The following is a 10,712-nucleotide window of genomic DNA, read 5'->3' as shown; positions in this document are numbered from 1 at the left end:
TTTCCAAAATCCAAAAGGCAAAACTGGCCCTAGAAAGGGTCCTGCCTCCCAGGTGAATCTAATTCCAAAGTGCCCAAGAGGTTTGATTTGACTTTCAATATCTAAATGTGTCCAATCTAAGAGTTCTGATAGAACAAAAATAGGTTATGGGCAGTGGTGATGTCTGAGATCTTGAGGATGAAAGGGGTGGGATTTAAAACTTTAGGAAGAAAATAAATATGTTTGTAAGGTACTCTGTCCAAATTTAAAATGCTCCATTCTTTGTAGTGTAGTTCAGTGGGAGGCCAGATTATGTTCTAAACTCTAAGATGAATGCATCTCCAAATGGGCAGTGAAGAGAAGCCCATAATCCCAAGTTTTTAGGCTCCTCAGTTAAATCTGAATGTTGACACCAGGTCACAGAAACTGTGGTGTATTTTGAATGTTTTCATTTAATTTGTTAACTCCTCTTACCACAGTCCCAAAATACAATGACTGGGTGTATAATATAGTTTGAGGATAACAGTGTAAGTTTGAATGAAGTTCAGCCAAGTTGCTGTTTTCCCACTGCCATCCTTGTGTAACGTCTGACTAATGAATATTTAAACTTTTCCAGATGGACATGATAAAGAATATTTCTACAGAATTCTACAATATTGAAAAAAAATTCTCAGAAGTTATCTTTTGAAATATAATTTTGGTGGAGAAGAGGAGAATGAATGAAGAGTATGGAATTATAGAGAAGATAGAAAAACTATGAGGAAAAAGCATTAGCTCCTTTAGAACTAGATCTCTCACATTTGTGTTATCAAAGCTGAGAGTCTTAGGAATATGGGATGTTGGGACGGGATCAGAATAAAATCACAATGTTTGTTTAGCCACATTAGGTTAAAACAGTCATAAACTGCTACAAGATCTTAACTCACTTTAAGGGAAGAGAGTTACATGAAAATTTAAAAAGATTTTTAAAAATATAAGTAGGAATTAATGGTATATAGTTCCCCTAATTTTAAAATCAAAGGCTAAAATAAATTTTTTTTCTCCTTAGAATGTTTCATTTTAAGTATGTGACCATCATGTAGAACTTTCATGTGGGAATTAATTAGACAGGAAAGACTGAACAACTGGATGATCCAATCTTTCTTGCATCTGTGACTTGATTCCTGGAAGGAGCCCTGGAACAGATGTCAAACTACAATCAGGGTGAACAGTTAAAACTAAGGAGTCGTAGAGCATACTTGCCTAGGAATTAGAGTTAAGGATCCTCTCTTTTTCTATGGGCATTTTTCTCCCCAAGAGTGGCCATGAAGAAAGAAACTGCAGTGATTGGTACCAGTGGTCTTGAGTTTAAATTTACTATAAATCTTTACATTCCTGTTCTCACTTCTACTTTGTAAGGCAGAGTCTGAACTTGGGATAATCAAGTCACAAAAGGAAACTAACTATATATCAAATAGACTCTGACCCTGGAAAAGAGTTTTGCTCCCTTCTCTGTTTAGGAGAAAAATACTTCAACTTTCATTACTTAATCTTTTCTTTGTGTGTTCCTAGTTTATTAAGCATTAATTTAACCTAACGCTTTTATTGTGGTTAGGAGCATTGGAAATGGAAACATTTAAGATGACATTTGGTTTATTAAAACCTCCCAAAACTAGCAGATGGTTTAGGAAAGCAGCATTAAAGATGCTACTTGATCCTTAATTCCAGACCATACTTGATGCTGCATCTGGAAGAACTATGCCAAGAAAAACGCTTTTGAGTTAAAGACTGTTATTCATAAATATTTAGGAAAATAAGAGACAAGTGTTCATGAGCATAGCTTGTGAAACCAAATAGATATTCCATGGGAGAAGGGTTCTGCAAACATTTCCAAATATGTGGTATTTATTCTTAGAACATTTTAATAAACCTATTGAGAATAGAATTTTATAATGAATCCAGCCAAAACTTGATAGCTATGGTGCTTTATCTTATCCATTCTCTGTACAAATGGAAGTTGTCATTTGTTATAGTCACTAGGATGAATAGTCACTGTGTATTTAAACTCCTTCACACCAAATATAGAATCCTCCAAGTTTTGACTTTAAATATTTTCCCAGCACTTAAAATATTAAAAAGCTGAGTGTAATTAATTGGTACCATATATAACTGTGATAGGTGGCATCTGGTTACTTTTCTGTTATTAAGTTTACTCTTTTGCTGTAACCATTCTGTTTGTGAAGTTGTGCTTCCTGCTTAATACATGCTAAATGTTTTGTTTCCTTTGGGTGAGGCAAAGGAAGCTTCAAAACTGTTAAATACAAGTGACAGTGTTTCCTAATTAGTTTTATGGGAGTAGAAATAAATTACTTAAAAATTGTGAGAAATAGGGGCGCCTGGGTGGCGCAGTCGGTTAAGCGTCCGACTTCAGCCAGGTCACGATCTCGCGGTCCGTGAGTTCGAGCCCCGCGTCAGGCTCTGGGCTGATGGCTCGGAGCCTGGAGCCTGTTTCCAATTCTGTGTCTCCCTCTCTCTCTGCCCCTCCCCCGTTCATTCTCTGTCTCTCTCTGTCCCAAAAATAAATTTTAAAAACGTTGAAAAAAAAAAATTAAAAAAAAAATTGTGAGAAATAAATTACTTAAAAATTTAATTCTTTTATTAAGAAATGTAAACTTTATACAATACGGGCTTTTGTAAACAAACACTTTTATGTTCTAATCCTTGTAGTTACCATATTGTTGCTGACCTATGTCTAGATGGCAAGTTAGACTTCAGAGACCCTGTCAGATGCTGAAATGGTCAGGAATAGGAAATTACCCATTAGTTAATGAAAGATCTCTTTGGACTTCCTAAGATCCCAGAAACTCAACAGTAGGGGAGACACTGCCTTTTCTACTTGAACAATGATGGTCTTTGGGAGCCCTCAGGCTCTGAGTTGTAACATAGTCAGCCTCTTGTGTAAGTTAACAGAAAATAGAAAAATCTAAGTCATACTCAAACATACGAATTAAATGGCTAATAATTATATTTTAAACATCAAATATTTCCTTATTGGACTCCTGAGAAGAAACCTTGGATAATGGATCTCTCTAGAGAGAAATGATTTTAGATTCTATAATACTATTATCTTTTGTTCAACATTGCAAAATTTAGATCTAAGTCTTGGGTAGGAAATTATATATTATGTAAATCAAATATATTCTTAATAGTTGAAGACAACAGAATCAGAAGAGAATCAATGACATGTTTAATAGTAACCTGGCCATTTACTGTTTGCCTGTGTATGAGATCAAATATCTAATGTCAGATTTTAATAGCAGCATGATATGCCAGAAAGACCATCTTATGTGGCCCCAGGAGACCATTTAATGTAGCCTAAAATTCAAGCTCCAAGAGTACAGACTGTGTGGACTTGGCCAAGTCATGGAACCTCTTTGAGTCTCAATTTCACCACAGTTAATGAGTAAATAGGAGACTAATCCTACTTTCTAAAGTACTGTGATATGTAAATAAGATTATGAAAGTGATTTATGCATTGTAAAAGCTGGGCTTGAATTCTGACTTTACCACTTTCTGGCATTGTAATTTTGGATAAATTATTTAACCCAATGGAGTCATGTTTTTCACAATTTAAAATAAAGATAAGAATCCAATATTTGCAAACTGTTTCAAAGTAAGCTTCAAAAATGTTAGTTGCTGTTATAACTTACTATTTTTACTAAATGTCTACACATCTCTTGTCATCTGGAGATCTAAAATAATGTAATAAAATTTTATTTTGTTTGAAGTTATTGAAAGCCTATTCTAATAGTTTTTTTTTTTTTTTTTTTTTTTTTTTTTTTTTTTTTACTTGAAGACTTGTTACTCCCCATGCTTTCTTGTAAATTAGAATAACTTAAGCTAAGGCAGTATGTAGAATGAGGAGCTTTCTTCCTAAACCGATAATGCCCTCTGTATGTAATGTTTTAGCTTTCTGATACAAGGGACTTGAGGAAGAATGGATGTCCAGAATTCTTTCATTGTTTATACTGTGCCATAATTAATTACAATTTAAATCTTTTTGTTGGTGTGTTTGGCATAAAATAAGAGAAGCTTGTATGACTCTATAGAGAGAGGGTAAAGTTTAAAAAAAAATTGCAATGAGAAGACATTTGAAGCCACTCTGAGCTGCTGGTGCCCTCCTGTAGAGAACATATTTGAGACACACAAGCAACTGCCTACCTTTTACAATCCATTTAGAGAGTCAACCTCAAACCTTTCCTTACGTAATGGGATTAACACTCTGCTGGGACTGCAATCTTTAAAGATACAAATTTGTTTCTAAATGTTCTAGCTAGTAATCCTATGCTCTTTGACAGGTTTTACAATGTAATTGACACTCTTGGAATGGAAAACGCAGACCTCAGACCTCTTTCTGTCTACTGGATTAGGAAATACGAAGGCTTTAACAGAAAGCACTCTGTTTTGAGAAAGTTATAATTCGTTGCGCCTCATCTTTGTTCTTCAATGGTTGTATCATTGAAGGGATGTGAAGAGTAAGGTGAATTTAGAATACAGTGATACACAGTTGCTTTTATAAGCCATTCAACCATACAGGAAAAAATTTCCTTTTAATATCCTTAATTTGTACTACTTCAGAAGAAAAGTGTGTTAAGAAACATTTTCAGTTTAAGCATACTGCTTGATAATTAAAAACCTTCAGATCCAGTTAGTTTAAATATAAAAGGAATAAAAGTCAAGAACTGTTCAGTTCTTCTCTTTACTGTCTTCTTTGAACAAGCCATACCTTACCTCCCTGGAAGGACAATATAAGTATTTTGAGACATTATGATCCTTGGAAAATAAAACAAGATAAAATCTTGGTAAACTTCTTTTATAACACATTCCTGATCATATTCTAATATTTTTATTCCCTTTTATTTTTAATTATATCCTAACATGAATAATGACTGAACATTGTAAACAAATATTATTACTTTTAGAAAAGTGCCTATAAATTCATCTATTCCAAGTCCGTTTTCATGAAGCATACTTTTTTTTAGAGCTAGGATTCCAATGGTCTATCAAATATAAATTATAATATCTTTTGAAGGTTATTGTGAGTTTAATATAAACACCACTCTTGTTACCACATGGAGTAATTTATTTTTTTTGAGTAATTTAGATAAAAAAGCAAATATTATTCTATAGTAAAATTTTACCCCACATTTGTTGTAATTTTTCTTTTGAAACTACACTCAATTTCTTCTAAGATGTTCTATTTCCCTTTCTTCTTTATGTACTATATTGACTATATCTTTACCTTGTCTTGATGGCTTCTGATCATAACTCTGAATATGAGTTGTGTCTATGCTGTAGAAATGCTGGGGTACACCCTAGGGAATACTGACTTTGGCATCAGAGGCCTGATTTACCACTCTTTGACTACCTACTGTAAGTTATTCAGTTTTTTCATCTGTAAGATGGGGCTAGTCATATACATCTAGGGCAGTGGTGAGGGTTACATGAGATTGAATTGTATATAACAGTGTGTGACATATAGAAGGTGTCTCCTAGTTCAATAAGTTTAGTTTCCTAGTTCATGGTAGATAGAATGGAAATGCAGATGGTTGGGTGTGGTTTGGGGTTTGGGTTTGGACAGTTCCATGCTTATATGCTGAGTGAATCTGTGGCCTTGATATTTATCATATTATTATTTCTTTGCTTCCTTTTTATTAATTGAAAAAAGGAGAGGAAGAATGAACCTATGTAATCTCCAAGGTAGTATCCTTTAGCTCTCAGCATAGGCTGAAAGTATATATGACTTAATCAACTGCATTTGCAGATAAGAAGTTCCTACCTCATAGGGTTATTTTGAAGATTTAAAAATATAATAATTCAAAGAGCTTATTAGCACCTGCTAAGTGCTCAGGAATGTAAGCTGTTACTAATATAAAGATGTGACTCTTGTGATAGACTTTTCATACTGTGAATTTTGGCCGAAAGTTATATGTATAAACATTTTCTGGGTACTCCAATTTAGGCTAATCTATATGTACTCCATTTTTTTAAAGACTAAGCTTTTAATGGTTATAATTATCAATAAAAGTTGCTAAATTGTAAGAACATTTGATATATATTCATGTAAACAAACAATTCCTTTTGGATTTTTAATATGTAGTCTTTAAATAAAAAAGCCAAAAATTAGCAAGTAAGAGATTTTTGTCTTTAGAAAAGAGTACCTGTTAGGAATAATTCTGAATATATCTTATATTTTATCCAAATATATACAGATTATCTGTGTGTATATTACCTTTGGAAATCTCAGAATCTAGAGAGAATTTACTTAGTCTCTTTTTCTGGGCCCTGGTCGTGCATCATGTCAGTAGTCCACTGGTCAAACAACATATATAGAGCTCTTTCAATGTACTAGGTAAATATTTGCCTGTAACCATGGCTGATGTCTAGCTGGGATACGCTCATCTTCTATTAATTAAAAATCCTAGGGGCACCTGGGTGGCGCAGTCGGTTAAGCGTCCGACTTCAGCCAGGTCACGATCTCGCGGTCTGTGAGTTCGAGCCCCGCGTCAGGCTCTGGGCTAATGGCTCGGAGCCTGGAGCCTGTTTCCGATTCTGTGTCTCCCTCTCTCTCTGCCCCTCCCCTGTTCATGCTCTGTCTCTCTCTGTCCCAAAAATAAATAAAAAACGTTGAAAAAAAATTAAAAAAAAAATCCTATACACAGCAAATTAGGCATTTTTGCTTTGAAAAAAATGGAGGACCTAAAGGAGTCTCACAGATTTTATAGGAATAATGCTCATCGGTTGTTAAACTTCTCCCTCTGCTCATTGTGGTTATGAGTGTCAGGGTCTCAGGGTAAGTCAGAAGTCAAGTATCTCAATTTATAGATCAGAATATGAACTTCAGTGTGGTTAAGGTACTAGCCTAGGGATCATAAGTTTCAACTTCTGTGTCAGCTCTGCTCAGTTGGGTTTTGGCTGCTTGAAGATCGTAGACTTGCCAGTCAAGGTCACACAACTAGTTTGTGGCAGACCTTGGACTAGAACCTAGTTCTTTCAGTTTCTAATCTCATTTTCGTTTCTCCTGGCCATTTTATTATAAAACTCTTGGAAACCTTTATATTGAATACATTTTTATAACCTTGTAATCCATTATGTAGGCATAAAAAGTTAAGATTCTGACATTTTTATTATATGCAAAGGAAGTGAAAATTATCTTGTTAAAAATATCATGCTTATTATTCAATTTTGAAAATGCAGACAAGATGTGTGAAAGAGGAATGTAGCTTCATATGCATATCTTTTAAGTGTGACCCTTTGTTACTGTGCTCTGTTGTACAAAGTATGCTATCAGCTTTTTTAAGGACCCATTTCAACATGGATTAAGTCTTTAGGGAATTAGCTTGAACTATTTTTTGGCAGTTGCCAAAACATGCATATGTGTGGAGTAGAAATATATTATCAATAGCTGAAAGTAATTGTGATGCTATGTATAATATGACTATATTTCATACGGTTTTTAAGCCCGGTGGGTGAAGTTTGTATATTTCATGGGTAGCATTGTTAGCACACAGTAAATATCTAACAATATGATAACTCTTTCCCCATATAGTATTTGCTTTAACTGGAAAAAATTTACTGCTATGCTAATATGGTACAGTTCTTAAATTATGTTAAGATGCTAAGTGAAATTCATGGCATTTTGTTACAATATTGTCATTTTTTATAACACCTTCCTCCAGTCATTGAACTTTCCTATGACATGCTCTATGTTTTCATCTAACTGCCTTTGTAACCAGTAGTACTAAAGTTCTACATTCCCTTAAAACCCAGGCTTTAAAGATGGTTTCGGAGCTGTTCCCTTTACGTCTTTTGTCTAGTAGTTCTTTGTAACCTGAAAAATTTATAAATGTCTGAATCTAACCATGATTGCAAATTTCCAAACTTTTCTCTGTTTTTATAACTGAGTCCTACTTTACCTAGTAGTGTATTGATTATTTGGGGACACACAGTAATTCCTCTTAACAAGAATACTAAAATATTATTGGAGCTAACACCGTTTTAAGTCAGGCCTGACATTGACCCATGAACATAGCTAGGGCAAGGCCAAGCTAGTCTGGTATAGCTTCAGGAGCTTCCATGTATGTTCCCTTTCTCCCAAATATTGTCCTCCTTTTCTTTTATTCTTACATATTGCTCTTTATTCTGTAATTAGATATACCAATTTTTCAATAACTGGCTAGAAGGATAAGTCATGGAGAACTCATTCACATGAAAGTGTAATACCAGACAATTGGGTACATAACCACCTCTACAGCAACGGGAGGTGAAACAGCTAAGTAACAAGGGGCACAAGCTTTGAGTCAGACGCTCCTAGGGTTAAGTCTTTTTTTTTTTTTTTTAGATATTTTGTCATTTTGAACAAGTTAAAGTTTGTAAGTTCATTCAGACCACTGTTTCCTCACTTGTAAAATGAAGATGATAATGTTTCATCAACTATATTATTAGAAAGTGAATAAATGAGAAGCTGAGGCCCCTCCAGGCATGTTTTGTGGGGATCATATCTTTCCTGTTTGCTTCTATTGGTTGAGGAAATGTAGAGGCCATGTTAATGCTTACAGCTGTGCTTCCCGTTATTTATAAACATTCTTTGCTTTTCTTTGATGATGTTATAAGTGGATTCATCCTCATCAAACTGAGTCTTTATTAATTGAGGATTTCTGCCCTCAAGTATCCATCATGCAGAAACAGTACGGACATACAAGAAACAGTTAAAATACAAAGCTTTTTATATAAAGGTCATCAGTGCTACAGGATGTTGGGGAAGGGAAAGAACACATTGTGCAGATCAAACACCATATGAATGACAACTCCACTTTTCTCTTTGGTGTGGCCATTGAGATAAGTGGCATAAAAGGATGTTTGATACTGGGACTCAATAAGGGTAGTCCCGTAAAAATCTGTAAAAATCATAATTTTGTCAGATCTTGTTTGCAAGGTTTGGTTTCATAGAAGAAATTAGCATATCTTTTAAAAATATTTAATTCATTTACCATTTATACTTGAAAGGCAACTTGGTTTTTTCACATTCCAATGAGTGGAGCTTAGTATTATTCACAGGGTGAAGGATGCTGCATTCCCCACACCTATCCCTAAGGGCTCACATTTTCTGAGAACACATCCTACATTGAATTTGCTATTGTCCATGAAGCTGTTATAGAGTAATGGCTGAAATACAAGTTTTATCTTTATGTGTTTGTGGCAGCAAAATGCAGAGTTCTCCTACTTGTTTGAGTAGCAGTCTTTATTTCATATACAGAGGAGAAGCAAAGGCATATATAATTAACTTAATTATTGAATGTGTCTAACACTAAATGGTTCCCTTTTTAAAAAATTTTAGTCAAAGATGGATTTGAAATGTGTTCTTTAATTCTACGTTGACTAATTAAGTAAAGGTTTTATGAATATGTTGGAGCTCTCCTGAGTTTAATGCCAATTAGTTTATTTTGTTTTGGATGATTTTTTTAAATATCACTTTTGTTCCTCATCTTTGTATAATCTTTTCCTCTTCTTTTGCAATGGCTCTTTCCCCCTCATGCAATGGCCATGGTAATTTCTATATCGTTTCAGTTTTCGTATATGTGCTGCCAAAGAGAGCACCCATTCTTTTTGGAACATTTATCTTGAACTGAGTACAAAAGAGTTTGTTATAATATTGTACTAGTTGAAAGTTGCATATCTGTTAACAAATATTTGCTGATGTCTTGCTATGTGTGAGGCACTATGCTAGGTATTGGGGGTATATTAGTGAATAAAGCTTTCAAAAATCCCTACTCTCATGGGGCTTACAGTCAGAAATTAAACAAAGTAATAAGTAAAATAGGTAATATTGTAATTATACTAAACACTTTGGAGCAGTACAGGGTGGTGGGTGATCCTAGGAGCATGGGAAATGTTGCAGTTCTAAATGTCAAGGTCAATGAAGACCTCCCTGTAAAGGTGATAATTTATCAAAGACCCGAAGTGAGCAAGAGAGGAAACCAAATGGATACCTACCTACGTGGGGTGAGAATATTCTTGGCAGATGAAACAGCAAGTGCAAAGACTCTGAAGTGGGAACATGCTTGTGTGAAGTACAGCAAGAAGGCCAGTGTCCCTGTAAGAGGAAGGAGGGAGGAAAGACCTATGAAGAGGGGTGGGCGGTGGGAGAGGTTGGTTTTGTAGGGCCTCGCATGCCAGGATGATGACTCTTGCTTTTACTCTGACTCAAATGAGAGGGGCGTTAAGCAGCGAGATATGAGCTGCCTTACCAAAGGCTTACTATGATTGCTGTGCATTGAGAACAGATTATAAGGTGGCAAGGGCAAAAGCGGGGAGATGAGTTAGGAGGCAATTACAATAACCTGGGTATGAGAAGATGGTATCTAACTACTTACTGTGCATTCATTGCTGCGTGTATTGTATACAGAGACCAGTGCAAAGGGACCGTTTCTAGTTAGTTTTTAGTCTCTGCATTGTTTCCCCTTGTGGCACAAATCTTACATGAAAGGAAAACAAATCAATGAAAGTGACATCCTTCACATTGTTTTAGTCGTTACTGTGATAATATGAATCTTGTGTGTGTATGGCATTATATAGTTTTCCAGAGCATTCTTATATATATTGCCACATCTAGCCCACACTATAGCCTATTTAAAGGATGATAGTCCTGAGGTTTATAGGACATGGCTAGAGTCATGCAGCTGGTTCCTTCTTTT

The sequence above is a fragment of the Neofelis nebulosa genome, chromosome 1, assembly GCF_028018385.1.
Source record: "Neofelis nebulosa isolate mNeoNeb1 chromosome 1, mNeoNeb1.pri, whole genome shotgun sequence".
NCBI classification, from domain to species: domain Eukaryota; kingdom Metazoa; phylum Chordata; class Mammalia; order Carnivora; family Felidae; genus Neofelis; species Neofelis nebulosa.
Note: the sequence above shows the minus strand (reverse complement) of the source record.